Here is a 7117-nt window from a genome sequence, read left to right on the forward strand (position 1 = left end):
GACGTCATAAACCAGAAGTGACGATCATGACTGCCCTATCCACGTTGCATTGAATGTAGGTGCACGAATGTACACTTATATTCGAGCATTCCTCACTGACCGCACGGTTGAGGTACACTCCGGCCCTCTTTCTTCCTTCTCCTGCAAGCTTCAAAGTGTCGGCACCCCGTAAGGGCCCGTCCTCTAGCCATTTTTGTTTAACGTCACCCTAATCCCCCTCGCCCGAAAACTTTCAGACATCCCGCATCTGAAACCCACCCTCTATGCCGACGACATCACACTGTGGACCACTCACGGCAGTAATGGCGGTATAGGAGACACCTTACAGGAAGCAGCCACCCAGCCCGAACATTACGCAAGGAGCATCGGACTGTCTTGCTCCCCAGAGAAGTCCGAACTGCTGCTCATCCTCCCCAAGAACCGACATTTCCCCCTCTCTCCTATTACTATTGAACTGAATGGAAGGTTGAAACCCTCCGCGTATTGGGCCTACACATCCAGAGCAATGGTAAAAACACCACCACCCTAAAGACACTCAGGCATGTTGCAGGTGCGATATCGCACCTCATCCGCAGTTTCGGGCCACCCTAGGGGCTTGAAGGAGCGCGACCTTTGTCGCCTCATGCATGCCTTCGTCTTCAGCCGCGTGCTTTACACTATTCCTTACCTAAAACTGTCCAAACATGACATAAACACCTTAGATGCCTTGACCCACAAGGCATACAAGGTCGCACTTCACCTTCCCCTCAACACACCTACAGACAGATTGCTAGGCCTGGGTCTACACAACACGATTGGGGAGCTCGTGGAGGCCCACCGACAGGGCCAATACATCACTCACGCAAACATCCACTGGACGGTATATCCTAGACTCCCTTGGAATCAGGATACCGGCTAACGACCCAACCCTTCTCTCCGTCCCTCAACACATCCACCAAGGACTACTTATCAAGCCACTCCCAAAAAATATGCATCCATCCTACCATGATCAATGCCGCAGAACCCGTGCAAAGGCGCTCCACCGATATTATGGCGGTGAGTCGGACGCCGTATGAGTGGACGCTGCATGCATGGGTGATGAAGCGACCGCAGCCGTGGTGGATTCCTCCTCATCCCTCTCATCACATTACCTCTCTCTCCAGACACCTCTCCAGAAGCTGCAGAGGAAGCTGCCATTGAATTAGCCATAGCCCGCACGGAAGCTCAGTACATTTAAACTGTTTCAAAAACAGCAATTCTAAATTTTGCACGGGGCCGAGCCCATGTCCTGCTTTTAGCATAGTGGACTCGCCCGATGCACCCCCGCCCCGCAATGTGGAGCTGATATGGGTGCTTGCGCACTCCGGGAATCCCGGAAACGAGGCTGCCAACCTTTTAGCTCGAGGTTCTTTAAACAGATCTTAGGTGGCATCTAATCCGGGATTTACGAAGGAGCGCATGCACTCGTTCAGCGAGCTGACGCAGGCCTACAGAGCCTCGCGCCAGCTCTACCCCCCCCCCCCCCCACCCCACCCCTCCCTAGAACAATAAGCACGCAACACTATGGCGCAGACTGCAAACACACTCTTCCTTCACCCCTTACCCTTTCCCACTACCATCCCTCGTTCCACACTTTCCACTGCTTGTACCCTTTGCCTCTTCAATCCATATCCTCTCCCTCTGCCCGGCGGACCCTCCCCCGCGGGGCCTAGAGCAACTGAAGACCTGGGAGGACTGGGAGACCCTGATGCGTTCAGAGGACCCAGCCGTGCAGACCATCGCCACCGGCCGGGCTGCCAGTGTTATGATCCTGAGGGACATAAACACTTGAACTTCAGTGGGGCTGTGCGGGGACCCAAAGGCCTGCGCGCCCCGAATTTCTACGTGTAATAAAGGTTTTTTCACTCTCTCTCTCTCCGTGCAAGCGGGGTAAAAGTATTTTAATACTGCCGGAAACAGTAAAGTATTGCTGTAAAGGCGAAGGAAAATGTGCTCATCCGCCTTTGTGAGGCCTTTGCAGGGCTTAGGATAGATTGCTTGGCTGGATTGATAGAATTAAATAATTTCTTTGAAAGTGTAGGCAGGATTGGGTTCGGAGTCCTGAACGGTGGGAGACTAGGTTAGTGCCCGGAAAGTAAGCGCGCGGGCGACGACATCGGTCGTTTCATTTCCCTCGAGGCCAGTGTGAGCCGGAGTCCAGATAATCGTTCGACTCGCGGGGGTACCGAGATAATCGCTGTTTTGTAAAAGTTTGCTGGCGAATACCATATGTACCCCTGCTCGATATTGCGGCAGGCACCCCTCGAGTCGAGCATGACAACCCGCGAGTCCTGATCTGCGGCGACTAGTGCGATGGCAACCTCTTCCGCATGTTTTATGCTGTGTGCACGGAAAGTGAGTCCGTTTATTACAGTGCTTTGATGGACGACTGCAGCCGTGTACCAACCCCCATGGTGCAAGCCGGAGGCATCCACGTAGAAGACTACATGTTTGTGTCCGTAGTGGCAAGCCAAGGCTTCAGCCCGCGCGAGACGTCTGCCACTATGGTCCTCTCGTGTCACGTTGGCCGGAAGAGGGCGTACGTGCAAAGCATATCTCCACTCTGTTGAGATATGTACGCGCTCTTGCGAATGTATTAAGTGGTGGATGTGTAGTCAGACAAGGAGACGGCGACCCGACAGCGTTTGAGACAGTCTTGTGTATTGGTTCATCAAGTGTGCCTCCCGCAATTCATTAAAGGTGCTCCCCATCCCCAGGCCAAGTAGGCGCTCGTTGGAGGTATTGACTGGGATGTCGAGGACCCGTTTTTATATTTTACGGAGAATGCCTTCTAGTGCATTCTCGTCAAATTTGTGCAGATTGAGGTATGGAGCCGGCTGGTTACAAATGCATGCGCCAGCCGCAAGGCGTCTTTGCATCGTAACCTCCCGCGCTTGTTCAAAACCGGCGGACCATGAGGCCGCCTGGTCCCCCACCTTACGCAATTTGGCCAGTGCTATGCCAGCTCTAAGATGTTTGCGAATAAAAAGGCCCAGTACTCGGATCTCGTTGTGTTCGGGAATGGGTCCACTGTTAAAGGTGAGGTCGATTTCGGTGGTGAACTTTGATGAGGGGCGTATGTGCACAAATTCCGATTTGGACGGGGAGCACTGAAGGCCGCAACTACGGGCGTAGTAGTCTACAATGTCCACCGCTTGCTGCAGGTTGGCCTCCATTTCTCCTACCGAGCCGTGTTTAGATCAGATGGTGATGTCGTCGGCATACAGTGCCTGCTGGATACCGTCGACCCTCGCCAGCTGAGCGGGCAGTATCATAGCTGGATTGAATAGGAGTGGCGAGAGGACCACTCCTTGAGGGGTCCCTCGCGTGCCTAGTTCGTATGGGCCATGTTCGGTGTCCTGATTTCGCATGTATGATTGTCGATCAGTGAGATATTGCCTAATGTAGTTAAAAGTGTTTTGGCCGCAATCTGTTTCGGAAAGATGTGTTAGAATACTTGCGTGGGTGACGTTGTCGAAGGCCCCCTTCAAATCCAAAGCGAGTACTACCTTATCAGTGGGGTATATTCGATCGGGTTGAGAATTTCCCGGTCTAGTTGAAACAGGACATCCTGTGCTGACCGGTGAGGGCGGAACCAGATCATGGTGCCTGCAAAAACATTTTTGCTCTCTAGAAACTCAGTCAGTCGCGCACCATCGTCTACATTAATTTTCTCATACAAGACCCAAGGGAGATGGGGGCGAAGGTTGTCTGTGCTAGTGGCTTTACCAGCTTTTGGAATGAAGGTGACCAGCGCCGTCTTCCAATCGATTGGGAGTGGTGTTTCCCCGAGCAAAATGGAGTTGATGTAAGCGAGAAGTGTGGAGTATGCTGAATCAGGCAGATTGGCCAGTACTTTGACTGGGATGTGATCCCATCTCGGTGCCGTTCCTCGCTTCATTTTTGCTAGGGCCGCCTTCAGATCATGTATCTGGAACAGTTGGTCCAGTTCTGCGTTCTCGGAACCTGCATACCTGTACGCGGACCCTCGGGGGTCCTGTTGTGTAGATATTGATCTCTGAGTTTGTATGCCAACTTTGAGGTGTCACCATCGAAGCTGTGAATGGCTCGTTGTAGATGTTTTTTGTTTCTGCTCGGGTTTGGGTGGGGTCAATTAGGGCACAGAAGAGACGCAACGTACTCCGGCTTGACATATGTCGCGCCGCCGTGTTGCATCAATCCACCCAGTTAGAGTCAGCGAGTTGGGCCGCGCGTACTCTGCCGCTAGTTTGCCGAGATCGGCGATGCGAATTTTCCGCTTCCGATTGTGTTTTTGCCGGCGCCATCGGCGAACAAGACTGTACCGGGCCTCCAAGAAGTGAAGGAGCTGGTTGTCCACCTCCGGGATTACCTCTAACTTGAATTTGGGTTTCTGTGGAGCGAAGGGTGGAGATCAATTGCTGGAACCAGGTTGGGTTCCCTTGCTCCTGAATGGGGGTGGAGTTAGTGCACGTTAAAGGTCCCCAGGTGGTCGAAATAACTCTGCAGCCCTCCACTACGGCATCCCTTCGTCACTTTCAGCTTTCAATCCCGCCTTAATCCCTTCCTTTACGGCGCGGTTCAGGTTGTGGCTGTAGGAAGAAGGAAAAGAAAATGCACGGACCTGCTACTGGCTCTGTAGTTGAGCCACCTCCGCTGCCTTATTGATTGATTTATAGGAAGGGAAAGGCGCGGTAACTGTCTCACTTGTTTTCTGTGGACATCTCATCCACGCCGTAAGGGAAGGGAGGAAGGTGGGAGTGAAAGTGGAACGAAAAAGAGGAGCCGTAGTGGAGGGCTACGAAGTACTTTCGACCACCTGGGGATCTCTAACGTGCGCTGACATCGCGCAGCACACGGACACCCCTTCGTTTCGCCTCCATCGAAACGCAGCCGCCGAGGTCGGGTTCGAACCCGGGTACTCCGGCACAGTAGTCGGGAATCGTACCACTGCACCACCCCGGCGGGGCATCGTGTGGAAAGAAGAGAAAATAGAGAAGAAAAATAAGGGGGAGAGAAAGACGCGCGCCGCAACAGTCATCATCCACCACCGAAGCGGTGGCGGGTGCAATGACATCCTAAAGCAGATAAAACTTCGGTGGCAAGCTAGCCCCCGCCGCAAGCGGCGGTGACCGACACATGTCCCGGCCCGAGCAGCCACCCTCCCATTCCGCGCCTCAGGCGTCTATAGAACGTGACAGATACTGCGCCTTTCCTTTCCTGTGAACCAATTATTATTACTATTAAACGGAGAGGCAGACCTGTGTTTTGCTATGTCAGCGCACGTTAAAGGCCCCCAGGTGGCCGAAATTAGCCCTCCACTAAAGGACCACTTTCAGCTTTTATTCCCACCCGACTCCCTTCCCTCCAGTTTGACAGATAATGCACCTTTCCTTTTTTATAAGCCAATGTACAAGCACCCCCAGATGGTCGAAATTTTCGGAGCACTCCACTACGGCATCTCTCCCAACCTGCATCGCTTTGGGACTTTAAGCCCCACAAACGAAACTAAACCAATTTCCAAGACAGAATATAGCCGCATAGAAGACGACGCCAAAGATGATGACTGGCCCCACAAGCGCGAGCCTGGAAGGAGAAAGAGGAAGCTTGAGAGCAAGACTCGTTCCAGTCGACTATTAAAACCGCCTTATCTTTCAGGCCTCCTTGGCGTTCTATCGAGACGTGACACTGGTGGAGCGCGCTGGGGTATGCATAAGACTCCTTCCGGCAGTCCACAGTGGATCCCAGACATCGACACGCCTGTGCATCGAGCTAGCCGCCGTCTTTTAGGCCTAGCCTCGGAGTTCAGCCATCTGCCGAACAACTCTTTAAACGCCCAAGTTCATCAGGTCTCCCAAACCATGGCACATCCCAACTCTACGCCGGTGACTCTTCGTAACACCAAGGTGCCAGAGTGCTTTCGCAGAGCGTTTGAAGATGTGGAGGACTGGCTCGACCAGTTTGAGCGAGTGGCCAAGATCAATCAATGGAGCGCAGACCAGAAGCTTTCCGATGTTGATTTCGCCCTTCAGGATAATGCGATAACGTGGTTTGAAAACCACGAGGCCAGCTTATCCATATGAAATGACGTCCACCGCCAGCTGGTAGACACTTTTGCGAGAAGTGATCGACGAGACAATGCGCTACGCCTGCTTGAAGTGCGCGTCCAGAAGCCGAATGAGAGCGTGGCTATGTTTGCGGAAGACATAGCTCGCCTTTTTCGCTGTACCGACCCTGATATGAGTGAGCCACGAAAGCTACGCAATCTCATGCACGGTGTCAAAGAACAGGTGCTTGCCGGCTTGGTACGCAACCCACCCAAAACCGTGAGTGAGTTCGTTAAGGACGCTACGGCTATAGAGCGAGCCCTCCAAGACCGGTGCCGCCAGTACAACCGACCTGTCAACTGTGCCGCGACGACTGCGGCTGCGTTGACTGCAACAGATAAGACCACTCTTCGAGACGTCATTAGAGAAATTGTCCTTGAGGAGTTGCAGCGAATTACGGCTGCGAAAGCTCAGTCGTCAGAGGTCCTCATGGAAGCTGTGAGGAATGAAATTCGGTACGCCCTATCACCGTCTGCACCATGCAACGAGTCTCGTCCAGTCGACAACGCGGCAGCCCTTTCCGAACCATACCACGCTCCCCAACCGGTCAACTACACGGCCGACATTCCTGCATCTTACCACGAGTCGCAGCCCCAGAGCTATGCCGCGGTCCTTCGTCGCCCGCCTCCAGACCACGCCCCACCGAGCTCACCGAGCCGTCAGGAGACGCGGTTCATCCAGAGGCCTCAGTGGGCGCCTTCCAGGCGCTCTCAACTGCGCCGAACTGACAGGTGGCGCAGTTTTGACAGCCGACCACTGTTTCTACTGCGGACAACCTGGCTATGTATATCGGTACTGCCGCTACCGCGAAGAGGGGCAGGCCTTTCCGCCTGCTTCTGCTCACCGCCGCTTCGACGCTGACTCTGTCCAAATCGCGGACGACCCTCCGGTCAGCAGGGAAACCAAATCCCCGGGTTTCCGCCGCCGCTCCTCCCCATCACCACAACGTTATTATCCGCCGATGCGTCGCAGCACTGATGACGTTAGCGGACGGCGGTCCCCTAGCACTCGCC

This window comes from Amblyomma maculatum, chromosome 5, assembly GCF_055883805.1.
Source record: "Amblyomma maculatum isolate TAMU_Amacu chromosome 5, ASM5588380v1, whole genome shotgun sequence".
Classification (NCBI taxonomy): Eukaryota; Metazoa; Arthropoda; class Arachnida; order Ixodida; family Ixodidae; genus Amblyomma; species Amblyomma maculatum.